Genomic DNA, 27397 nt, shown 5'->3' on the forward strand with positions numbered 1-27397 from the left:
CTTAGTGAAAATTTGTAATTTCAAACTTATATTTCCCTCAAATATATATATAAAAAGTATGATAGCTTTCCAGTGAAACTTCTGGTTCAAAATATTCTTGAAACTATGCAAACATTCTTTTGTTATAAGACTGACCACAGAAACAACTGATACTCCCATTTACATAGATAAGCATTCACAAGAAACCAAACGGAAAACTCACTTTGTGGCAGTAGTGAAGTAAGGGTTTTTTCTTCTTCTTTCTTCCCTCCCCCTCTTTTCTTCTTTTTAAGAACATGCTTCTTATATATTTACATGAGCAATTTGTAAATTGTAGCTTTAAAAATGGTAAGGCAGTTAACTATTCAGGTACATATAGTCCCAATATGAAATCAGTCACTTACTTGTACTTAGCAAACATTCAAGCACAGCATATTTTTCAGAGGACCTTCAGAATCAGAAGTCATTTTAAGTCACATCCTGAAAAACAAAAAAGGCTGTACTTTAAATAAGTGCTTGCTTTTCGATTTTTTCATCTAATATTAATAATCTTACCAAAAAAGTAAACACTCAATATTGAAATATTTTAATGTTAAATGAGTTTAAAACTCACTTATAATAACTGTAACTAACTGCCATCTCTGCTATATGCTAAACAGCTCAAAAGTCTGAATCTTAACATCACAAATGCCACCCAGTAAGCTAGATTTCCTTTCACATAAGAACTAAACATATTTGTTTTAAATGTTTGGGGTTTTTTTACTTTGGAAGAAATAATGAAACTGTTGTAGATGTTTGATCTTAGTAACTTTTAAACCTTAATATAAAAAGCTGCAGCCCCAATTTAATTATTTTGTAAAGTTATGACTGGCAAGTAAAAATTAAGTGTGTAGCCACTCTATGTCAGCCTGTACACACTGCTTGGTACATAACTATTATATGAGAATAGCAAACTGTTTTCAGAGCTATGAACACTCAGGTTTCTGTTACTCTGTTTTTCTATGAAATTCTAGGAATGATTAAATCCATATATTCATGCATTTTGTACAAGGTATGATTAAGTGTACTAATTAGTGAGATTCTGGGTCTCTACAGAGAATTACAGTAACTTAGGAAAAGTTTTAAACAACAGCTGTGTGATTGAATTGATTTACTGAAAACTGCTTAAAGCACTACGTAAAGCAGAGGCTGTTCAAGCTAATTAGAAAAATAAATTGCTCTTGGGAAATATTTATGAGACATTCACATGTAAGCGCACACCATAGTCCTATCCAAAATCAAGAGTTTCAAAATTGATACTTCTACCCAGACTACTTAATAGGTAATCACTAGCAGGCAGGTAAAGGAGTTTTATTCAAGTAGCTCATTTCTTAAGAAATTAAACTGAAGCTTTTCATATCAACTGGTTGCATGTGCATTCATCTGCTGTTTTAACCATCCCTTTGACAATACTGATTGTAGCTTTATTTATATGAACCGGAATTACCAATTAGAAGGTTGATTGACAATGTGGTCACGTAAGAGTAAGCATCACGAGTAAATTGTCTCCTAATTAAAGACTTCTATAACACCATTTTATGCTAAATCAACCTCTGCTAATCATGGAAACCAGAATAAAACCACAAAAAAAAAAAGAAGAAAAATCTAAGAAATCTTAAGATGCAGTATCAGAAACATTTGGACATCATGGAAAATTAAATCCTTCAGCTGTTCATTTCTGTAAAAATACTAGACCTGACCTATACTACATGCAGTGATAGCTTGCTATGTAGCTTCCCTGGGATGGTCTTATACCCAACAAGGGCTATTTTCTGATGTCTCCACTGGACAGAATTTATGAAACAAAAAGGTAGCATAAATTACATTCACTGTTCAGTTTGATGTGCGGGGGGGGGGGGGGGGGTGTGTCCTTAAATTTCTACAACAGCTTGATATACACCTGTGCAAGAACAGAAGCAGTTCAACAGAATCACAAACAAGAGTCTCACTGAGAAGCTGACCTATGCAGGAGAAATGAACAGCACAAAATCACTTGAAGGTGGAAGATTCAATACCCACAAGTATCAAAAGGATTCTGTATGACTGGCAGTGCAAGGGAAAAGAGAAGAACCCTGATAACGAAGTTGAAGACCACACAAAAATCTTAACATTATTTAAATTAGTTTTAGAATATTCCTTCTATATTCCTCTCAAGTAAATATTCATTCCATGGATGTCAATATCTGAGCTGTTTAAACAGAAGATGGAATACAACTTCTCAAAGAAGTACTGCAGTAAAGTAAGTAAAAAATAACCTTCTGAATAATCTGAAGGCTCTTGAAGGGTTAGAAAAGCATCTAGAGTAGCATTTGCACTAATTTCGTCTGGCCAAACACTGCAGAGGACCATCCTATGAGAACAGTCAACTGGCAGGGCAACCTAGACAGATATTCTAAATGCTGTTCTACGAAGCAGGGTGAAATTAACACAACCTGAAGTCAGGTGAAAACCCTACCCAGTAAACCAAACAAAAAGTTAACACCAAATATGCTACAGTAACATTTTGCCATATATCAAAAGTAAATTAGACCTCAAGTCACTATCACTATAAATAAAACAGGATATTAAAATTTTATAATCAAATAAGTCATTACATTGTTATCATCTACGACATTTACATGAAAAAATAAAATACGTCCCTCTTTTTCAATAATACTTGGTCTTTTCCTGCTAATGAGAGCCTGAACTTTTACATATTGAAAGTTGACCATTCAACTCTGTATCCCTACTCTAAAGCTACATGCTTCCTCTTCTGAGTACAGAGATAATAGCCAACTTCTTAACTTTTAAAATACAAAAATATATTTTATTTCAACATTGGTTTCTGTTCTGCTTCACATGAATTAGTTTAGCTTATTAGAGTGCCTGTATCAAAGCACACTTGTGCACTATGCAATTGCCAGTCTCAGAGACAGTATTGTTCTAAAAAGCCTGGCATTTGGGGCTGTGCAGTCAGTTTCTCCACCAGCTCTCACCACACCAGTACCACTTTCAACACGTGAGCATAATATTTCCTGTCTAAAAACTGCTCAACCAAAAAACAAGAGTGCTCACACAAAAACATCGTTCAGCATCTTTTGATCTCAATGAGCTCAACATAGTGACCTTCAACTGATTTCCCCACTTTCAGGATGAGCTACAGAGATACTCAGTTTACACCATAAAAAACCTGGGCATCCAGCATAGCCTGGCTACCAAATTTAAGTGTACATACAGTCCACTTTTGGATCCAATTTTTAAAACACATAAAAGAAAAAAGATTACATTAGCATTTGGATGGGATAGCTAAGTGACAAGCCATATTGTTGCCTGTGGCACAGACAACAACAATAAGACAGAGACCTAAAGCTACACTGTTTTTAAGGTTAAAAATATACATATATATTCATGGTCAAATGTGCCAGATATGGTGAACACAGTGGTCACTTTTTGAAAGAAGACATTAAAAAGGATTGTATCTGTAATCCTCCTTAAATGTTTTAGAGATAAATAATGTGCCCGTTTAAAAAAAGAAATTAAATACAATACACTACACTTCAAACTGCAGTACATAAAGCCAACATTTTTAAAGCTCTGGGGGAGGGGAAAAACGCAGCAGATAAAAAAATGCCACTGAACCTTAACTACAGCTTTGTGGATCTGAAAGTACAATGTAACAAACTACTGAAACAGATAATGAGGCTCAAGTACACTGAGCTAATAAAGAGGTTTTGGTGTATTGTAACTACTCTTTACTAAAAAGAGTAGTTTTTAGTACTACTAAAAAGTCTTATATTTTAAGATTAAAGCAGCTATACTTACGTTATGAAGCTAAACAGCAAATTATATTGTAAATTGTATTGATACATCATTATCCTAATCTAGCACTTCCATCAGTACAATAACTAATAAAATAATGTTCCAAAACATACGCATTTGATCATTCTCCACTCTTTCTTTCCCCCACCCCCCCCCCCCCTCAGCCAAAAAGATCATTTACCAGATTATAAATGATTTAGAGACTTCACTGAATCAGGGCTGTCAGTTTAAAAAAAAAAAAAAAAAAAAAAAAGTTGCCATCTATAATCTGGTAGCCAATGAAGCACACCTTGTTGCAACATGTTAAATAATCTTAACTCAGCACACATCCTTTTTATATTATACATTCCGTCTTAGGGAGACTATAATTTTTCAGGCCTTGTCAGGTTTCATTTACCAATTCCCCTGCAATGTTTAGTAAGCACTATGCACTCCTCAGCTATTTTTCAGACATGACAATTAACTTGAGCCTTGTTCACTTTGCATGTATTAAAATGACAGGACACTTTCAGTTAAAGGATGGTCAAAAGTGTAACACTGAGCGTGTCTCCTGTTCCTCTGATAAATAATGCGTACTCTATTTTTGGAATGTCATTACTTGTTAAATTGTTTCCTATACATCCCTGTTTGCCAGTCACAGCAATAGATATAGGACCCTGTTACAACAAACAAAATGTATGAAAGAGAGAAGGGCGGCTCCAGCGAACTCACTGTTATAAAATAGACTAGTCTTTATCCTTATGCCTTTATCCTTCACCATACACTGCCGAACACTTGTAAAGATTTCTCACCTGTCAACTTGTGCACAAAGCACTGTGGTAAAGTGGTTACTGCACCTCATCACAGGTCCAAAGACATGTGAGCCACATTACACACTCAGAACAACTGCTGCCCTCATAACCCAGATGTGAAAAGGTACTGAACTTATTTGGCTAGATGTGTTTGTCAGGATATAGTTCTTGTAAGTAAAAGGCAATTGGGCATGATGCAGCCACACCACCTACTTGCATGACACTGCTAACAGGAATTGGTATGCTCAACACAGCAGGGCAAAAAATATTGGAGGTGGCCTTTAATCTTGACTAATTTTCAAGCCACTGTACTGGAAGAGGTAATCTGGGCTTTCAATACAGCTGATGGCACCAGTTTGAGTGTTTTAGAATGTTTTTAACATAGGTAAGCCCTTACAGGCTTGTATCTGGAAGAGTTAGTAAAGAGTTATTAAAAAAAATAATTAAAAATTTAATAAATATATAGAGAAAGAGAAAGAAAAAATCCCTAGCTCAAATACCACAAAGAAAGGAACAGGATGTGATGTCTGGGCTACTATAATGGGACTTAACTACTTACCTGGTAAGAAACCACAGAACATCACCATTCTTTTCTATACATCCAGACACTTTAACAGCAGAAGAAACTCAGGCAAGTCAGTAGCTGGCTGAAATACACATGGTCTGCTTAGGTTTTTTTATTAATATTTAATGAAGATCTAAAAGTGGAAAACACTTCTTCCCATCATCCTTGTCAAAAACAGTTGGTACTATGGAAAGAGATTGTACTGTGACCAGTGTACAAACCTCTCTACTATTACTAACAGCAATAAAATTCTAAAAAAATAGGAAATTTATATTAAAAGTGTTCCATTTACAAGATAAAATACCCTTGACAGAGGTCACAAGAGAATACCAACATAACAGTATTGCAGAATTACTTTCCAGCTCTATATACACGTAATTCATAAGTGACTCCATGCCATTTGACACATGACATAATCCGCAGGTTAGTAAGAAGAATGCAAGCTGTATCAATGCATCTATACATATTGCAATGTCAGTTTAATTAGGAATTAAATTTGAAAAAAGTCACATAATTTCTTAAAATTGAATTACATAATCCTAAATTATTTCAAGATTAGTCCAAAGTACAAAATCTCTCTAAATTAGAAAAGGACATCAATTAAGAGCCTTAGAAGATGAAACTATCAGTTTGACCATATAAAGCTGAAAACATTATTTATTTATTTTTAATCACTTCTACTTTTTATGTTTTGTTTTTAAGTGGATATATTAACTTACCTGACAAAAGCTTATTTTCATGCCTTATCAATATATGACTTCAATTCTTACACAACTTTGACTACTACACATTACAATAATGTGATTACCTTTTCATTAAAAACTTAATCACCGCCACTATAAAGAAAAAGTCCAATGCAAAGGCATGATTGCCAGAAACTAAGCAACGATCATATCAAATGCTAATACAAAACACTATCTACTAGTAGATATTAGATGGGATTCATGGCACAACTTACATAATTGGGAGAACTGTATTTTATAGGAACAAAAGCACACATAAATATGGGTGGGTTTCGGTGGGGGTTTTTTAGCAGAATACAGTAGCTCCTGTAAGATAACAGTGTGACAGAGACTTTTTCCTCTGTGATCTGATAAACATACAAAAGCTCTTACCTTAATTTAACAATGACTAAGGAATTAGTTCTCCCTTAAAAGGGAGGAAGCAACTTCCCAAACATAGTTTCAATATAGTAAGAATTCAATCTGCAAGTTTTCAGTAGCAACAACTATCATTTTCTTTGAGGTAGCTATACACTGACACTTCAAAAGCAGAGAGTACTTACTAAGTTCTTGGTGAAAACAGGAAATGTAATCAACTAAACTGAGTTTTTCACTAAATACACGTGATCCCTCTCCAAGGCATCAACAAGTTCATTTCCTTTCCTGAAGCTCTGAATGTGCCATCAACAAGTCCATTCTCCTTCCTGAGACTCTGAATGGGTTCACACACATTTTTATGTATTATATGTATGCAATTTTTTTGTTCTGCCACTCTAACCTGACAGTGTCTCATGGAAGCAAAGACTACTTGCTGGATTTCTAGAGAGACAACTTGAACAGAACTATAGTATTACAATTAGCATTAACTCATTTAGCGCTATGGCATTGTTATAATTGAAGCACACCCTATCATGCCAAAATCTTACTCATTTTACATAGATCACAGTTTTATATAAAACACATTTAGAATGAGAACAGCTCAAAATCAGAGTTTTCCAAAGCAGCAGTTAAAAATTGGGCAAAATATCAGCAATTTCCTTGTAAAAGCCTGTCCATTACAAGCTTAAATTTAGAGACAGAAGTCATTTTACATTTGGATCAAAATCTCTAACAATACCAAAATGCCTTCAGACAAGGGGAAAAACTGACTGGTTTTGATAGAATGAAACATTTACTGTACACACTGAGTTTCTGACATGTGGTCTCTACCAAGTAGATGCCAGCTTTTGAGATTCTACAATCCTCAGAAAAGCATTCAAAACAGATGAATTTGTTGGATTTTCTACAGCTATTACTAGCAATGAATGTTCATCCCCAGTATTTCCAATTTAGTCTTTGAATCTTGTATGTGAATTGAAAGTATTCATCAATTCAGTAGGTATGGAGATTGGCTTTTAAAAAAAGTGCTCATGTGAAGTAGTAAATGCTTTCAAGTGTCAAGTTGCAGAGCAACAATATTTTTTAATTGGAATTGCACAGCCAAAAAAAACATTCTAACTATTCTTTTTATATTTGCATATTTAAAAAGCAAGCTTCTCAATTAAAAAAACAAATCTCTCAATTAAAAGCTATAAGCAATCTAGAATTTTTGCAATGCTCTAATCATAGTTTTGTTTCCCCGGTTCTACTTTGGGCAACTGTTCATCTTGGGAGATCAGATGTGATCTAGTTGATGCTTATGTGTCTTAAACGGCACTGTCATTAATCATCCCACCATATATTTAGCCTATCAGCCTGTTCACTTCATCTGCCATTTCCTAGCACTTGAATAATCACAAGTTATTAAGAAGCACAAAAGTTTATCAACAGCTGGAAACTGCAAACACTTGAAAAGAACAGTCCTGGTACTTCTGAATATTTCTACATGGCTCGGTCATATTTTGCCTTTGTGGAAGTACTGGGGAACGGTAAAATAGAATTGTCTCCTGGCAGATACTACAAAATCCTAATAAAGCTAACCTTTTGTTGTATGGATGCTACAAAAAATACCATTTTCAGTCAAACTGACCAAGTGAGGCAAGTTGTTACACTCAACATAAAGACCTCTGAAGCGAAAATGCTTGAACATTAAATACATCAACTTCAAAATTTACTGCAGTGTCCTGGCCATCAATAGAAAAGAGCCTCTTTGATTCTGACTACCAAAAAGCAAACTTTTCACTTTTATGAACAACACAAAATTAGGTCTACAAAGTATGCAATCCAGTGCTGCAGTTTCAAGAATCTTTTATGTTAGTGTCTAGACAACAATCTTTTGTTCTGAATTTCTAAAAACACAATTTGTTACACAATTAACAAATTAGTTTCTGATATTAACCTTGGAAAAACTCCAATCTCTCAAGAGTTCCATTGCACAAATAGCAAGAAAGCAACACAACATAATGCTTAATGAAATATTTTGGTTCCAGTTTTTATGATGCTTCAAAGACAGATTTTGGTATTAGTACCAGAGTTACACACAAATAAATTAATAGAGAGAAATAAGCCTTGCCAGTAGTGCTCTGGGTCCACAGCAGATGAGCTGGAATACAAGCCACCCAAAACATGCTCACAGTAATTTCTGTCCCTCTTCTTAAATACTCAAAGCCAGTTCTACAAAACATACCATCCCACACTACCAAGCCTCTAGTACTAGACAGAAGCATTGATTACCCTCTTAAAAAAGCATGTCATAAATTGTGTGGCCATTGTGTCATGAATTTGCAGCCAGCTGAAATACACAACATTTTCAAGGGCACAAATATTTGAGGGAATAGTATTGTTATTACAAAACAACAAACAACAATGAGAAGCAGCTTAAATAACTTAGCTAACATGTTTAGATTTAATCACAGCGTCCTGTAAACAACTAGAAGTGATGCTGTATCTGTGGATTTTTTACCTTTTGAGTGCTTTTCACTTAAAAAAATAGGACTAGACAACAGGCAAAACTCAGCCTACAGAAGTGATGAAGACTGTGACCTGCTAATATACTTTAAACACAATGTTAGTTTTAACTGGAAAATAAAGCAGCCAACCATAAAAGGAAGTTGGTACAAGACAGTTGAGATGTAATGCAAAGCACAAAGTAGTTTCCTGTTTCTGTAAATGCTTGCTTTTCCTACACACAAATAGCATATCTGAGGAGCACGTAAAAAAGGAATTTGTTTGCTTGCAGAAAAATCATTCTTAATGAATAGAAAATCACTGCTATTGCCTGACCAACTCAACCATCTGCATATCTGTGCAACTGATATGGTCCATCAGCAAATACAAATTGCCTACCATGACACCTCAGTGTAGAGAGCCATGACTCACAACACATGTAGGGTTCCAGGTACTTCAAAAAAAGCTACATCATCCTTAGAGCTAAACCCTAAATTCACTGTCCTGACAGACAGGAAACCTGGTATTGAGGTAGCTAATCTCAAAATAGAACAAAAATACCTATATTCATTTTGAAATTAAAATACATAAAAGTATTTATTTAAAATTAGTCATCCCTAATACTCCTAGTTGTCTTAACAGTACAGCTGAACACACCTGATTTTAATCTCTAGAAAAAAAAGCATAAATACAGCTTTAAAACTTTTCCAATTGCACACTTGTATTTCACACTAAAACTGCACACTCCCTTGGTGATATTTTTAAGTCAGCGATCTCTGAGATGACAAAATAGTATTTGCTGGAGGAAACTAATTTTGCCATATTTTGCCATAAATTTCCGGTATATACAAATACACAGTCAGCTAAATCTTCCTCTCACTCAAGTAGAATAATTTAAAGATTATTTGTGACCCAAATTTCTTTTTGTATAGCCTAAGCCAATTTGCCTGAGAAAGGAATCAAAGGAGTAGTGGTCATTAGAGCTGCAAGAGAGAAAAGAACCCAGAAGAGTGTACACATCTGTGACATCTCAATATGAATGGAGACAATAGACGCCTTATACAGCTATAATGGAGGGTGTGGGGGAGGAAGGCTACCAAGCCTTTTTTGTTTGTAACATGAAGATGTGAATAATTCTGTAAAATGCAGTTAGGAAGCATTATGTGCCATAACTAAACTAGTCTATTTCTTGCTGGATTTCTTAACTGAATTCAGTTTTTAGAAGAATCAGGCAGAAGCCATGAAACAGACTGAAACAGAGAAACAGGAAAAGAAAACACGAGTCTTTGCAGGAGAAGAAGAAAAAGTAACCAGCTAGGTATGATGGACACGTTTTATAAAAGTGATCAAACAAAAGGGCAAATCCATGGAACAAATAAAGCCTAGCATTTCTATGGACCTCAAGAAATATTATTGCCTGTCCATCACAGAAAGTAGATCAGAACCTTAGAGAAATACTGAAAGCAGAAAACAAAAAAAGATCAAAATCTTACTAGAACTCACCTGATGTTCATAGATTAAAACATAGAAGACTTTCTAAATTTCATTCCAAATTTGACATAGTATTTAGGGCATCTTTATAAGGCCAAAAGGAGTACTACTAAAATTAATTGGTTTTGAATACATCTACTATAAGTTCAAAAAGGCCTTTCAAATCCTAAGCTTCATTTTTAATATGACTTTTTATTAGGAACACACATTGGCACACTAAAAAGACTGAGTATTACAATCACTGCAAATTCCCAGCTCTTTAAAATTTAAATTTAAAATTTAAAACTTAGAAGTCTTGAGTTACATTATATGAATTGAGTGAAGATTTAATTTCCAAAACTACTTGGAATCCTGCCAAAACACTCTTCCACATTAAACAAAGACATACAGACTGCATGACACATATATTCTAAAATTTCTAGAACATTACAATATTATATTTATTTTTTCATTATATCACATCATTTGTAGCTCCAGTTCAAAGTATTAAAACCAAATATCTTTTTCCTTAACAGGGAAAAAAAAGGAAAAGGAAGTCAGCACATTAATCAGTTAATGCTTGTGCACACAAATCAAAGAAATTCTCAAAGACAGTAGTATTCTATAAAGTTAGTTGTGTTTAAAAAAACAATACGCAGCTCAGAAGCAGTGTGGAATATTAATTTACACATCTCTAGTGATATGTGAGGACATCACCACACAGCCCCAGCCCTCAAGATGGAAAAGTGATTACACTGTCACTGTATGACTGTACTGTGATGACAATAGTGAGGGAGGGAGAGACAAAAAAGATGCTGGCTCTCAAGTGAATTCTGGATAATAGCTGCTACACCTACACAGCTTTTGGAGCAGAGAACAAAAACATCAAAAAAAACCCTATATGGCTCTATAAGAAGGTTAAGGGGGATACCACAGGGAAAAGGTTAGTATTTAAAAAGTGGAAAGCTCGTCTACATGGGAAGAACTGAAACACCCATAGAACATGGTAAATTGAATGTAAACAGGAAATACAGGACTAAAAAAAGAATGAGAGAAGTGCCTTGCACCGAACTCCAACTAATAGTAAAAAGATGTTTAAATAACACTTCAGTAGCAGGAAGCCAGCCAGGGAGACAGTGAACCCCTTCATGGCAAAGGCATAAAATGGGCACTCAGAGAGGATAAAGCCAAAGCTCTGAAAATCTCTTCATGTTGGCCTTCACCACTGAAGATACTGGAGAGATTCCCATTTCCAGCATTTGTTTGTAGCAAACTGGCTGGAGAAGCAAAATGAATTTTAAGGAATTACAGAGGAAGAATTAAACTAAACAGACACACGAGGTGTTGGTCAGTTACCAGGATACCCTTCATCCAAGAAGGGGTTCAAATGTGAATCTTCAGAACTGCTGGCCAAACTGCACAATCTGTCATTAAAAATGGCAACTGTATCAGAGGACTGGCAGGTGACCAGTGTAGCTCCCACTGACATAAAGGAATCTAGATGGTCTCTCAGGAGCTATGGACCAGTGAATCTGACATTCACGCCTTGACTGACTTCTATCCATAGTAAGATGGTAGAAGCTATGCTAAAGAATAATACCACTGAGCACATGAATAAATAAAGTCCGCAGAAAAACAGCCAACAGGGCATGACTTCTGAACAGGGAAAGCTTACTCGAGGAAAAAAAGAAAATTGCACAGAATTACTGTGTGACCTGTGATCCTCAGATTGATCTAATGTATCTTGTCATTTTACATTTGTTAAAACTTGCAAAAAGACTTTTTTTTTTTTACTATTTTAATTGCTTTAATGCACTGGCAAAAATATACCCATATAACCTATTTTACTCAGGGAACTTGTATAGAGACTTTTTTGCCAGTATGAAATGTGATTTTACTAAGGTTTGTTGACAGAGCTTTATCAGGAAGCTTCCCTAGTAATAGATTAAGCCTAAGAAAAACTAGTGGGATAAACATGGTGCTATCATTCTGAACATCTAATATATTCTAAAAGTCAAAGCTTCAACCATTTATGAGCCAGAGGTCAATGAAAAAGAAGGAGTGAAGAGAGTTCAGTAAAACCTTGAATTGTGCAACTCAGGTTTTTGGTGTTGTTTTTTTATTTCCCCTTTAAACTATGTATAATTAAAACTCATGTTTTCTCTCCTTTAAAAAAAAAAAAAAAGTGGCTTCTAGATTTCAGCTCCTTGCTTCTCCATTTTCTTCAGTCAGACTTCAAGGTAAACTGCTGATATTTTCAAATTTTCTTTTACAGTGCTGAGGGAATGGAATCCGTTTTTCTTTTTAAATGAAAAATGAGATGCTTTGCTAGTCATGTCGCTGTCACAGTTGGGGTTTGAAGAGAAAGAGCAAATATAATGAGATCTGAAAAAAAACCTGGCAATATTGCAGCCTGCAACAGAGACATACAAATGTGAAGAAAAAGCAATTGTGTTTTCCTTCCTATATTAACTAAGAAGTATTTTAATATTAAAAACTACAACATTACCTGTGACTTCTAATTGTCAAAATTGCTTCAAGAAAATATATATTACAATTATTTAAGTTATGGACAAACAAAAATAAGCAAATGAACCTAGAAAAAAATGTATTTTAGAGAAATGAACAAAGAGAAGCGCTTGACCATCAGTCCATTGTGAGAAACTATGCATAGAAAGGATCTGTAAAACTCAAAACTACAGACTTGTTTACATGGGAAGACTTACTAGCATTATTATACCAATAAAACAGCATATCTACATTACACATACCTCAGAACAAAGTAACTGGACTTAAAACACCCTAATATTAGATAAATTACTTAGAGCAAATGTTCAGCCACTGTAATGACAAAAGTGTAAAAATAGTGGCATAGTAACACTGATACATTTTACCATGTAGGTAAACACAAACATTTGTGCAATAGATGTTCAAGTTCCTTAACCAGGGGATGATAATACAGTCTGGCCAACATATTCAAAAGTAACCTGTGTGCTAATCACCTCCTTCCTTTTCTAGACTGATTGTAAGTGAATGAACATGTATCTGTGAAATATCTGAAAGTAGAAAAGCTATCTACAATTAATCAAGCAATCCATGAGAGAATACACTGCAAATACTGTACCTATACTGCAGCATACTTAAGACTTTCACTCATTTACAATAGTAAAATGAGTTTTGCATACAATCACTGTAGCAACAGTACGGCACAAAAACAGATTTTATTACAGCATGCTGATTTCACCATGCTCCCTACTATAATTTGCTGTTCAATATCAGTGACTAGCACTGATAAAAATAAAGCTACTCATCCATTTTTATTATTACAAAACGCTTTTTAAAACTAAGGATTTATATCCTTAATCATTCTTAGCATCTACCATTTTGCACAATGATGCCTACAGCTACTTCACAAGGAAAAGAACAAATAAAGCAACAAAAATTTTACAAGTAGAAATATGCTCCCTTCCAACATATACTTTACCATATTTTTAAGCTCGTATAAAATTAAGAAAGCATGCCAAAATCTAACTCAGAAAGAAAGCTTCTCACTTTTAAGACCTTTATGTGCTTGCCCCTCCATCAGTCCCACTTTGGCAATATCTGTGTTACAACTGTGAAATAAAGATTGTAATTCTACAACTGGGGCTAGCCAAGAAACGACAGACAAGCTTCAAGTCACTACAAAAAAATATCTTATTTGCTATGTTCAAAACAAACAAAACCAAAACAAAACCCACAAAAAAACAAACAAACAAACAAAACAAACCCCACAAAACCCCAAAGCATCACCACCACCAAGTTCACAGTATGTCATTCCAGAGAGAAATTAGACGGATTTCCAACAAAGTAACCCAAAATATCTCAAGAAAAGTCACATAAGAACAGCTTTCCTCAGTAAAAGATGTGTGTCTGTACACAAAATACTAGTTTTCTTGAGCACGTGTACGGGGGGGGGATGCATGGAAGAAAGACTTTACAGGATAAAAGTATATAAACATGGTCTGACAAGGGAAAAAGTTAACATAAGAGATCCATTTGCTCATCATTCTACCAGTACTCCATAAAAAATTATAAGAGATACTGCTAAAGAGAAAAATGGATCTTCTTAATTACCTGTAATATACAGATATTCACAAGTAATTAAAAACAATCATCCTGGCACAACTACACTATTTTGTCTGCAAGACAAAATTTTACTAGACATCAGTTTAGGGTTCTCATGAGTCAAAACAAAATACTAAACAAAGTCAGATTTTTATTGTTAACATTTGAAATTTTAAAATGTCATAAATCAATGCACTCATTTATTTAAATGAGTGTGCAGAGCTTTTAAGGACAGTGGTTAAAATCTATGGATTATTTCAAGACCAACAAGCTCAAGAAAGAGACATATTTTCTATTGTAATCTTACTTTGACTGGTTTGTTGCCTGCATGACTTTTAATACCTGGTTATGCATTAGTAATATCTTGAAATTATCCAACAAAAGTAACTCCACATTTTAAATTCAGCAAATAAATGGGGAGGATTTGAGGGCTGCTACAATTATGACCACAATTTTGGCCGACGTCAATCCAAAACAACACAGAAAATACAGTGAATCCATTCTGCCTCTTCAGAGTGTTCGAGATCAACTAATGTTTAAAAACCCTGCTGCTTCCAAACTGGAGCAAAGAAATCCCATCTTGAATCTCCAATTTTTAACAAACTGGTCCAGCAAAGTCTGAATTCCAGACTGGCTTCAGACCTTAATTTATCTTTTGACTTTAGCAATTCGGATATTATTTAAAGAAGAAAGAAAATTATTTCTTAGGTCATCTGAAATGACTTCCATGTAGAAGTGACAAACTAATAGTATTTGGTATGTTAGTAACGTTAGTATGAAGTATTTAGTAAGAATATTAGTAAGGAGAAAGAAATGTACCTTACACCATTGATCAGCAATTGAAATGATGACAATCACACTCATACCCATACGTTTTATCTTTAGGAGTCACCTACAGTATCAAGTTACCTGGCATCAGACCAGTGTGATCTGTTTAGCACTACACTGAGTTACTGAAGTAACAGGAAACTATGAGTCTAAAAATGTACCAGCAAACTATGTAGACTAGCAGAAAATTTGTCAAATATGAAAATAATAATTTCTTCCAGACAATTCTCTCTTTAAGGGGATTATTAAGCAAGAATAATTACATACAGGGTTTTGAACATTTCAAGACAATCACATAATTTTTACAACATTTAAAGCAAGTAGAACAAATTTTTCATTATTTGGCCAATGAACCCAAACTGTTTACAAAGATATCAAAATGGCTACCAGACAGTTTGCTCATCACTGAAAAGAAAATGCATCTTCTGTTTTTTTCTTTTTCAAAGAGAAGCTTTAGCATTTTATTCTAATAAGAAATAGCATCTTTACTGTATTTAATTTCATGATTTCTAGAAAATGTATGCTTCTGAAAGAGTATCATACATTCAAAACAATCCCATGTACTGAAAGCCTGGTCTAAAGTTCACTAAAACACCTAATAGGGAAAAAGTATTTTTAAGCTTTAAATATTACTCTTACTGTTTTGCATTATAGTGCCAGTTTACAAAATGTTAACGTTGTGACTAAATTTGATAAACGAAAATCATTATGGGTTTATAGTTTGGATCCTCATCTTAATGAGAGTTAACATCTTTAGAACAAAATGTTCAAAGCTGCAAGACATATGCTGAACATGTGTATACATGTAAAGCTTTGAAAGCTGCTTAAAAATGTGAGAATGAGTAAAGCTCATGTTACCCTTGATAAATGTCAGCTGTCAGGCATCGCAGCCCAATACACACTATTTTTTCCACAAACTAGAGTCCAGAAAAATGCAATTTTTACTTCACCAGCTGAATATAACGCATCATACATAGCAACATCTACCCAAGGTCAAAAGTTTAGTGTTCTCAAATTTTAACTTCCAAAGAAGGGTACTGTTACACAGACAACATCATCACACTGAAATTAATGGAAGTATTTCCAAAAATTTCTGGTAAAGTTACATATAATGCTCTAATATACACCTTCTACCAAAATGGACACATTCAACTTCAAACCAAGTCAAAAAGAACCTGAAAGGAAAAAAAAAGTTGTTCTTATATCCACTACCAATTCTGTATTTTTACAGTCCAATTTTACTTGAACATTTTCTGCTCTAGTAAATCACTCATTATAAAATTCTAATTGTATCTTGCAGAATTAGCCCAAGAAACTGAGCAAAGTCTTGGAACACTAGCTGTACAATAAAAGGGTGGGGTAGGGATCAGATTGGCAGAACTTTCCATTAAGAAATGTTACTTTTAATGTGATAAAAATATGTCAACCAACCCTATCTACTGTGGAGTCCACTTAAAAGCTGTTCATTCTCCAGTTCCCCCATTTGAAACCACATATAATTTATCATTCTGTGTATATGAAAAATGATTACAATGCTACCATTATCACACCAAACAGTGAAATGTACTTTAAAAATTTCACTGTCATTACCATGTTAACAAGCAGGTTTCTTCTTCCACAGCTAAGTCTGAAGCACTACAATAGTCTTTTGTGAATTTTTATTAAAAGTATTAGCTAGTTTTCCTGAGCAGGTTAAAAGCTCTGTATGTTGAAAGATCATGAAATACGCATGTCATATCAATGCCTTTCCCTCTCTGTGTTTAAGTAATGAGTATTTTGATCCATTTAAATTTAATATACTTCTTCTGGGATTAGCATTGGTCTAAGTCTGTTTCTGTTAATTCAGTGAGAATTCTATCACCAGCTCAAGTAGAAATACTAAGGCTGAAAGTAATATTTCTTTCAAAATTTTATCTTCAGCAGAAAAAAAAAAATCTTTTACCTGAATATTTTTATTAACCTCAAATAGAAAGATACAGTAAATGTGTTTTTTCCTATCAGAAGGCCTAAATTTTATTTAGAACTATTTCACAAGTTATTTAGAAACATAGTTGTGCACTGTACATAGAGCCAAGAAAAACAGATAAAATATCTCCATTTGCTCAACAGACACCTTTTAAGAATGTTCTGGTACTACGATCTACATTAAACCTGGTGTCTGAATTACAGCAACTCCTATTTAAAATTATTATTCCAGTCTACTTGATGTTTTTTAAGAATGTCAGTAATAACCTACAATACTCACATTTTTTTATTTAAAAGACACACTTTTTACACGCTAACTGTCCACTACTTGTTTATAGTTATAAGTAATCTAAATGATCTTTCATCAATCACATCAAACACCAGTGTTGCAAAAACAGATCAATAACTGCTGAATGCAGTAGCAACTTAACTGCTAGACTTACTAGAAAAATTAAATTATTTGTACCAATGTAAACATCAAAATAACATCCTTCAACTACAAAAGTGATTATAAGCACTAATCAGAGCAAACTATTGAGTTTCAGCAGAATACAAAAATTCTTCAGATCTTTTATGGCATAAGGAAGACTATGAAGTATGAAAAGGCCCCCCTGCACATTTAATTTACAGTATTCATTGCATCTGCTCTGAAACCAACATTGGTGGTGTGAAATTAGAGCTGAACAATCAAGGCTGAAAATCTAACAAAAGACTGTAAGCTAAATAAGTTACCTGTTAATACCATCAAAAGGATGTATAGTTCTGAAGAGTAACATTTTTATGTTGTTTCAAAATAAATATCTAACATTACATAATTCATAATGCTATAATCCTCATATCGACGTTTCAAAATATGTACATTCAAAGAGAGAGATTAGTAAATATATCCTGTATTAGTGTGACAGACATACAAAAAAGGAAAGGAGAGGTACTAAGAATGACCAAAATTGTCAAATTAAGGACCACAGTGTACCTACCACTGATCAGGGAAAATATCCTATGAAATGGAAAACAGTTCATTCAGGTTAAGTCTGGTTAAGTCTTAAGTTTTAAAGCATTACAGAAGACATACAATACTTCACTGACAAATTCTAAAATTTTTTCTTAGTCTTTAAATGATATATTTCCTTCTATCCTCACAAATTTTAGGAAGACTGCTAGAAGATTTCATTCATTCTAAAGCCAAATCTGTCATACTTAAAATCAAAGTAAAAATTTAGTTTGGATGAGAGGTAAACTTCATCCATCTGTCATGGAAGAGTTAAATGCCACTATCTATGAATGATAACACTTCCTTGGATTACAAAAGAGCAGCAAATCCTGCAATTTTGCAGTCAACACCAAACAGTTATTTTTACTGCTTTACACATCTTTCCTAGCTCTAGATGTTCTTTAAAATTCAAGGGTCTTTGCAGAACTCTGGATGATGAGTGGGGATTTCTTACTATCATTGGGCAAGTGAAGGGGTTACCACTTACTGCCCTGCCATTACTGCATGGCCAGCTACTCATTGACAAATTGTTCATTATTAGCCACCAAGATGTCACACATCACAGTGGAACATTTTAAGCAAAATGAAACTGGTATCTTAAAACGTCATTCTGTAAACTGCAGTGGTTCAGGATTGACAAATAAGTGTCACACAATACAAGCAGGGCAGAAGTTCTTCAGTTTCTCATCAGAGACCCTAAGACACTACTAAAAAGTTGTCTTAGGTCTGCTAGTTTATAGGACTGAAAAAAATCTTTAAAACACCTTTAAAAAAGGCTGGTTTTTTAATGATTGCACTTCAAACATACTTAATTAAGTTTTCTAAAAGCAAAGACTAGTTCTTCTTCTATAGCCAAGCAAGTCATCATTTTGCTGACTTTTTGAGCCAATGAATGACTAGCAGCCTTCAAAGTTTCCCGGAAGCTACGCTGAAACTTGACAGCATTAGTATACTATGTAAAACAGTGCCATTAAATGGTATTAGTCTCGCTCTGACAGACTGTAAAAGAAAGCAACATAGAGAATTACAACTTCGAATGCTTTACTTCTAGAAAGATCAGAAATGTCTTCTGTATACCTGAAAAGACATAATTAACATTTATATTACGTACCCATAAAACAACAAGAAAGCAAAAGAGAAGGGTTATTTCCTTCAAATGAAGATAGTGTTTCTGTCACTAATGTATTCATTATCAATACCTGTTTGCCACAGAAACATAGAATTCACCATGCCATATCATATGAAAGCCTTGCTTTATTCAGTGCTGAAAAGGGGTGAATCTACCAAAGGGACATTTAGCTTCTGGGAATCAGTAATATATACCACAGAATAACCATATAAATATAAACTCTACTAACTATAACTATAAATATTCTCTTATTAAAAAATACAAAATGCTTTTTAGTATACTAATAACTTGTCTGAGATCATGTGTCTGCTAAGTGTATAAGTGATTTTTTTTCTTTATCAATTTTAAATGGTTTTGCTTTTCATTTAACTGGATGCCCCCATTGTCCCCCCCTTAAAATACACAAGACGCCAGTCTGTTCTTATCTGTCATGCTCTGTTATTCAGCTTCTGAAAACCTCATTTATTGTCTCTCCAAATGTCCTCTTCTGCCCCTTATAGCAAGCTTAAGCAAGCTTTCTATTGATCTTGATTTTCTTCATTTTCAACTTTAGGATATTTCAAAATAAGATTCCTGTGACTGAAATCCTCAATTCTAACCCTGTCACAACAACACGTGAGCAATGTTGACACAGGACCCAGGAGGACAACATTATATACATGGTAGAGAATCAAGGTGAAAAAAGAAAAGAAATCTAAAACAAAGAGACTGACTGCTTTTCCTACTTTAACAGTATTGTGGGGAAAAGAATGGGAATGACAGCTTTTGAAATAACAAATCACCTAATGAATATTCTATACAAGAAGCTGGAAAAGAGAAAGAGAAGCATAATTAAAGTTATCAACATATTCAATATATATAATTTAAAAGTATTAATTCAAAATTCCTGAAATTAGTATTATCGAAAATGTCGCTATCTACATGGTATTTTTCATACCATTCATTCAATTCATAGATCAATTAAAGAGGATACTGTGACCGTTACAGAGCTTGCAATTCCCCTTTCTCCTCCATTTGCATATCCAGGATACTTCAGTTTTACCTCCTCAATTTATAATTACATTAAATAAAAAGCAAGATTATTTCTCCCCTGTAAGACATTAGACATTCTTCCTCCAAATAAAATACTTTTTGTAATTGTCCATGTTCAGTACACACGGCCCTTTTTCCTCCCTAGGACAGACAAAGCTTAGCACTAGAAAAAAATTTAGATAGGCATCACTAATTTTCCAATTCTCTATCACATCACAGCCCTGAGGTTTATTATGAAAGAATGTTCACATTTTTCTGTTCTAGTGCTGGAAATGGGAATATGTTTTAGTAGTAACATCCAAAATGAAAAATACTCATCCTCTAGTTTCACAGCATCATTACCAAAAGACTACAACAGCATGGGGAGCCAGCAAGACAAAAGACATACCATTTTTGCTGGCACATCATTTTTGCTCTGAATCTGTTTATATTTGTAAGATCCTTGATTTATCAGGACATTCCCTATTTGTACCCTAAGAACTAAAACTGTCTACTGTAAGGATTACATTATTATTATTATTATTATTACAAGGATTATCGTCTTGTGCTTTTAATTGACTTATCTTGAAGAAAACTATGCATTTCTAACTGCCATCTGACTGGAGAGAGTGAACAATGGGCATGGTGTACTGATACACCATGAAGAACTTTTGATACCACAAACTGTAAAGCTGATCCTTTCTGTTGTCTTAGCCTTCCAGATCTAGACTTCAGCAGACTACTGTAAGGACTACTAAGTACCACAAAGGACCGAATGGAACAGTTATGGAGCACTTCAGCCAATCTTCTCCCTTCCTTCCTCCATCTATTCAGAGATGTGGTCTCTCTACTATTTAAAACTCATGCACTGCTTTGAGAAATGGCCAGATAGGTTATACTGATTATCATCCTAAAGGACAAGCACTAAATGCTCAATAAACATCAGAAGGAAAGTTTAGAGAAACCAGAGCTAATGACAAAATAGAATAGGTAAGAAGAGCTTTCCAGAACACACACAAAAAAAGCTAAATGTGAATGGCAGAGAGGGTTCTACATTAGCATGTGGAATTTCTTTGGGCAATCCTGTCCTGTCCTACCCCAACCCCCAAGACCGCCACCCAACCAAACAACCTATAACTAGTTTTAAACTGTGCTGGAAATAAAGCAGACTCTTCTAAAAAGACTGCAGAGTACATATCCTGGTCTGCTACTTCAGTAGAAATCAGTAAGGAAAGCTACTGTTTACTGTCCCTGTGGCCTGAGAGACTGAGAAGACTTCAGCCTACAACAGAAGCTAGGAACAACCTGGCTATTAGGGCACATCAACCAAGAAACATTTATGAGTGACAGCTGTATAGATAATGCAACCTGCAGAGATTATAAATGCATAAAGTTCTTTCAGCTATAGCAGCCAATCCCTGTATTTACCACATTTTTCAAGAAAAGTGCAGGAGGCGTAACACAACTCACAGCAGGAGGTCTGCTTCACTGAGATCTCACTACTTTGTTCTATCTGAAAAACACTGTGCTTTCCACGTACTGTTTTGTATATTAAAAAAAAACAAAACTAAAAACAGTTTCTTAGACACTGATTCCTGAACTCTAGTGCCAGAGAAACAAGACTGTGTGTATGTACACATATGCTTAAAGGAATCAACATGCCTGCAGCTTAAAATTTTTTGCATCTATTCATCTTGCTACACCCCGATGGCATGCAAAAGAACTTACGAAAATTATGATGCTAGCAGAGAAGGTGAAAAAATGAGTATGTTGATTTTTTTTTTTTACTGTCTTTTAAGAAGCTGCTGCTGTAAACCTGCTCCAAGACTAGAGCAAAACTGGACCTGAAAGTTGGTTTAAAGTGTTTTGAGAACCTCTAGATCTATCAATGTATTTCTTAGAAAAGGTACATCTCCATATCTAACACAGCTCTTCAAAGCAGGATTTACATTCCAGAAACCCAACCCATTATTGTTGCAGAAGACCAAGAGTTCACTCATCACTGGAGCTCTGCAACAAGGATGCAGACAGGACAGCTTTGAGATGAACCTATTGAGAAAGAAGCAGAGAAAAACCTGCTTATTGCATCCCATGGTGAAACACTTGGACTGCAAATAGTGAGTTTCTTCACCAACTGAAATAGAAATAAAATCAGAGAAGACAGAGATACAATGGTAATGTTTTAAAAACAAACAAAAAAATCTAAGTTCCAACTACTACAGGTCTACTCTTTTTCAGCATTATTTGGGCCAGCATGACGGTTCAGAGCTGATTTAGGGGGAAGTGGCAAGCTTTAATACTAGATACCAGAGTCCAGTTCACCATACAACTTCGTGATCAAAGCCAGGAGACTGAGGGGAAATAAGCCAGCTGAAATTTGAAGCACACAACAGAAATACTGACAAGTTTTGGAATATAAAATAATTTTCTAAATTGAGAGGTTGTGCTCTAGCATTTCCTCTAAATCATCTTTCCATCCTTCAGTAAAATGTGACAATAGGTACTGCTTACTCTAGAAAACAGAAAGAATAGATGAAAACACCTTTGTGTGAACTTTTTAAATTTCTCATTCACAGTTCGGAGATCTTGGGCGGGGCAGGGAGGAAAATTCTAAAAGGGCAGCTCCAAAACAGCTGGCAATTCCCCTCTGAGGAAACTGGGGAGATGTAACCAACGTCAAAATCTACTTTGAATAAACACACAGAATAAAACAGTATAGAACTCCATAGTTTATTTTCAGTTTGTGACTGCTCATTTAATGCTTTTTGGTTACAAAATGCATTGACGGTATGCCTGACACCCCTCTTTCTGGTCATTTTCATCAGAACTTAAGGTTACATTAGTGATTTTATCATGATCAGCGGTTAGCTCTCAATAATAGTCTTCAATAACACTCCCCCCAAAGTAGAATACTTTGAAGTTACAGGATTTACAAATATGGTGAGGTTTGTGTTTCTTTAGCTTGACAGTCAGTGTTCATTTTTTTGCCAGTTTCCCACCCTACTGTTGGCATATGCAGTAATATTTTTAGAGATCATGGATTTCTAATGCTAAAAGGCATGTGCACCCAATGTTACCACAATGCAATCACACAACTGTTCAAGAGAAGCCTTTCAAATTGAAGCATCATTTAAATGTCTCTGAAATAGAGTTCACAAGTGATTTTTAATTCCTAGCAGTTGTTACTCACTCTTCTTTCCTTTAGAAGAGCATTTATTCTATTTCACTGTGATAGGCAATATGATTTGCAGCTTCACTGCAGCTCCACTGTGAAGGCAGATGAGCTGCCATGAAACGGACAATGAGAAGCAGACAGGACGCACACAGGCGCAGGGAGGACAGAACAAAGAATCACAGGGAGTGGGGAAAAATAAACTATATAATAGCTGCTGCTTGAGAACACTAGCTGGAACAAACAGGGAGGCCACCAACTATCATTACAAGCGCATGTTTCTTTTGCAGTTGCAAGGAGAATTGCACACAAGAGGGGGCAGGGGATCTGCTATTAATCATATTATATTCATTGTTCCCTTGATGCTGCTGGCAATGCTTCAGGAGACTCCCTCAATTCCCAGATAAAACTGCAGCGAGAACAGCAGTGCTCCGAGAACAGCCCACACTGAACCTTCGCAATCTTGTCCTACTATGCTAACACTGCCGTAAACTGAACACTTTTTAACCACTGAACTGCTTATTGAACTTAATTTTTAAAAAATCCAAATCACAGCAGTTGAGGGTTCCTCCCCACTCTAATCTCTCATTAGGAAAATGAACACACTGTATGAATCTGATGAAACTATTTGCAAGAACAAGCCACTAGAGAGGTGAAAACATCAGCCTGAAGGAGTCAGGAATCAAGTTTCTTTGTTGAGGAAGAGTTTTGAATGTTATCTCTAAGTAAGGTGCTGAGTGACTCCTTGATTAAGTGGCACTTAACATTCAGTAAGTTTAATGTTCCAGCAAGAACAGCAGGCCGATACCTGTGCCTGGGAGTGGGGGAGGGAGAAAATGGCAGCTGATGCAGTGAAGTAACCCAAGTCAGCTATTCTTTTGTCAGTGAAAAGGCAGACATGTTTAAGTGGAAAGAAACATGGATTAACTAAATCTGTATTCATACTTCATTGAAAACGTAATGCTGCTTTAATTTGTCTGGTTTGGCAAAGCTACAGAGGGAAGGTGGATTTTCTCGACCACAGATATTTTTGATTTTTTTTGTGTGACAAACTCTGCATAGTATGAAAGTGACACACACTCTAATTAGGTCCAGAATTTGTTAAGAGTCTCCCTACCCAAATAAAAATTCCTAACATTGGCTACCATGGGCCTCTGACACTTTGCAGGTTGGCAATGCAGTTCAGCTGGCACTACTTGTCTCCCAGACTGAACAAATATATTCTTTTGTTTAAGGAAGATACAGAAGAATAGAAAAACAGTTACAGTTAGGTAAACATGTATTTAACTAACACACCAACTTATGACCCAAGTAGTAATAGTGAGAAATTTCTACTTCGGATCTTAGTAAGGAGAAACCAATTCAATCTTCAAAAAAACCCAACACGTTTATTAAGCAGCAGAGCTCACTGCAGCCAGCGTGCCTGATGACTCATCCTCCCTTCTCCACTTTCTAATTAGCCGTGATAGTCAGCATCAATTTGATGGTTGTTTTTTTGTTGTTGGGTTGGGTTTTTTTAACCACACAAAAACCATCTTGGAAGTCGAAAAATGGACTCCTACTTGTTTACTAATCAGAGTTTTAGAAGATAGCTGGCACTAGCAGCTAAGACATATTCCAGCTTTACCGTTAGCTGGACACGCAAACTACTTGCTTGTGCTTGTCCTCCCCCTCCCTTGGAGGGGCTGCATGCGGCACGGCACGATCACAGAGAATAAATACAGGAAAAGGGGGGGAAAAAAGCCCTCTGCTCTTGGCAAGGGGAAGGCGTTCCACAAGAACTGCTACAGGGTCAAAAGTTTACCGTGGTTTCAATTTCACCTTTTCGCAACCAATGAGAGCGCGGCGGCTCCAGACAGAACCGCGGGCGGCAGCGCGGCCCTTAACTCCTTGCGGCCCGGCCCGGCCCGGCCCCGCCGCGGGGCAGCCGGCGAGGCTGGCAACCGGTCCGAGCGGAGCGGAGGAGGCAGGCTGAGGCAGAAAAGGCCCTCTCCTCTCCTCTCCTCTCGTCTCCTCCCCTCCGATTCGGGCAACGTACGCAGCTGAGCGTCCAGCAGCCTCCTGCGAGTTGAGCGTTTCTTTTAGCATGGAAATGAGAGGGAGCAGGAGCTGTGCAGCAGCAGTACGCCAGTGAGTCAGAAGTTAGGAGCTGCAGAAGTGGGTCCCCTTACCCTCAGTGTAGTTGAAAACCAGGTCAGTAATCTAAGGGATAGGACTGATACTAGGCAGTATCAAAGCAGCATTGAACTATGGAGCAGTAAGTGACAGCAGCGAGATAGTGCTGGCAAACAGGAAAGCCTGACCTTGCAAAAGGGGAGGGAAGGAGGGAGAACACCAGGACAGAATTGTCGGAAAGGATTCTGAATGCGCAGTCCAGAGCTGCAATGATTTAGTTTGCTTCTTGTCAAACGAGGAATGGGCCTTGCCCTGGCATAAGGCTGGGCAGCCCAAGGAGTACTGCTGCCCACTGTCCAATCCCCACAGTGCCATTAATAATACTCTGCTTCAGGATGTTGATTTCAAAACAAGTCATCCTCCATCTACTCCAAGAAGGATGGACATGGAAGTTGTGGCTCTTGTGTACAAAAAGGGTCAGGTCTTCACTGTTTTGCCCAGGAAAACAAGTAATACCTAGCCACAGAAGTACAAAACAGTCTGGACGCAAAACAGTTGTAATAGATTTTCTTGCTTTGGCACAGAAAAAGAAAATGGATCTTCATCTCCACTCATTTTAAGATTACAGAACTAGAAGAACACAGAACAGGTTTCTTGTTCCCCTGTATGCTTCTGTTCCGTATCAATGGTTCCAGGTTCTGTCATCTCCTAATCAGTAGTTCTGGTTTAAAATTTTAATGGAGAGAATTACGACACAAGCTTTCCAGAGTCAAAATATCACTAGCAATGTAGTTTCATCTCAGGGACTACTGACTCAGTGAATCAGTCCATGGTGGGATATCCCAAAATCTGTGCTAGGACCAGTTTTATTCTCTAGGAGATTGATGAAAATGCTGACGACAGCAAATACTGAATGACAAAATCTATGATTGTGTTTGCAATCCACTTGATCTTGGAAAGTCAGTGTCAACTACACTTAAGCACAGAGAGCAACAGATTTATCACCTCTTCATTGGCTTTGCAGACTACAAGGAAAGAGGACTAAAGCACTCTTACGTAAAGATGTGGATGAAGAGTTCTCAGTTTGGTGCAATAACAGACAACATGAGGCAGCATGAAGAGAAGTGTATAATGCATGTAGTTAAGGCAAATTCAGTAGCAAAGGAACCTAAGCGTATGTTCAACGTAGCAGAAAGGGGTAGGGTTACACAGAGAGCTTTAACTGAATGATTAGCAACTCTCACTTGATACCAAGTAGAATAGCAAGTCATTGCATATATTTGCAAGGTTAAACAACATGGAATTAAACCATTCCAAAACAGGCAGCAGTCCTCAGGAAACACTTCAGAACATGTATGTTAGCATACTCAGATCTCGAACACACTGCAGAAAGAACGACAAGAGTCTGAATATAATTGTGAAGGGGTAAAATGAGTAAATACACCATCAACACGCAGGAGGCGTTTATGCTGAAGATGCCAGTTAAAGTAGAACTCAGTTTTCCAAACCCTAAAACCAACCAGATAGTAGATTGTTCAAGATAATGCACATGACCACCTAAGGGGAAAAGAAACATTAGTCAGTTGGCAGCTATTCCTAATTCTCCAGAAAGATGCAGTTTGAAAATTGGTACATTATCTTACCCCAGAACCTTAAAGGCTTTCACAGCACTTTGTAACGATGAAAGATACTCTGGTCTTGGCCCTCTGTATATGTCCCGAGAAAGGATGAAGACAGATACTCTTACAAAGAGCTATGGCAGCTGAAAATACTGCCAACAATCTTCTTTTTGTAACTCAATTCACAAAATAGTTTTAGGCAAGAAGATAATAATGAAAAACTCTTAAAAC

General features: G+C 35.9%; 1 protein-coding gene across 6 annotated transcripts in view; it reads right to left on the bottom strand.

The window, feature by feature from the left end:
* Window positions 1–27397, bottom strand: part of NCOA3 (nuclear receptor coactivator 3) — an 87999-nt gene that overhangs the window by 31730 nt on the left and 28872 nt on the right. For 3 of the 6 annotated variants that reach the window (XM_030007839.2, XM_030007835.2, XM_041122171.1), the window contains exon 3: window positions 384–459. The gene's annotated coding sequence lies outside the window, so the exon portion shown is untranslated. Of the gene's footprint in view, window positions 1–383; window positions 460–1918; window positions 1980–5166; window positions 5255–27397 lie in introns of all 6 variants that reach the window. The other 3 variants (XM_030007837.2, XM_030007836.2, XM_030007838.2) reach the window with 2 other exon arrangements.

Source organism: Aquila chrysaetos, chromosome 3 (genome assembly GCF_900496995.4).
Source record: "Aquila chrysaetos chrysaetos chromosome 3, bAquChr1.4, whole genome shotgun sequence".
NCBI lineage: Eukaryota > Metazoa > Chordata > Aves > Accipitriformes > Accipitridae > Aquila > Aquila chrysaetos.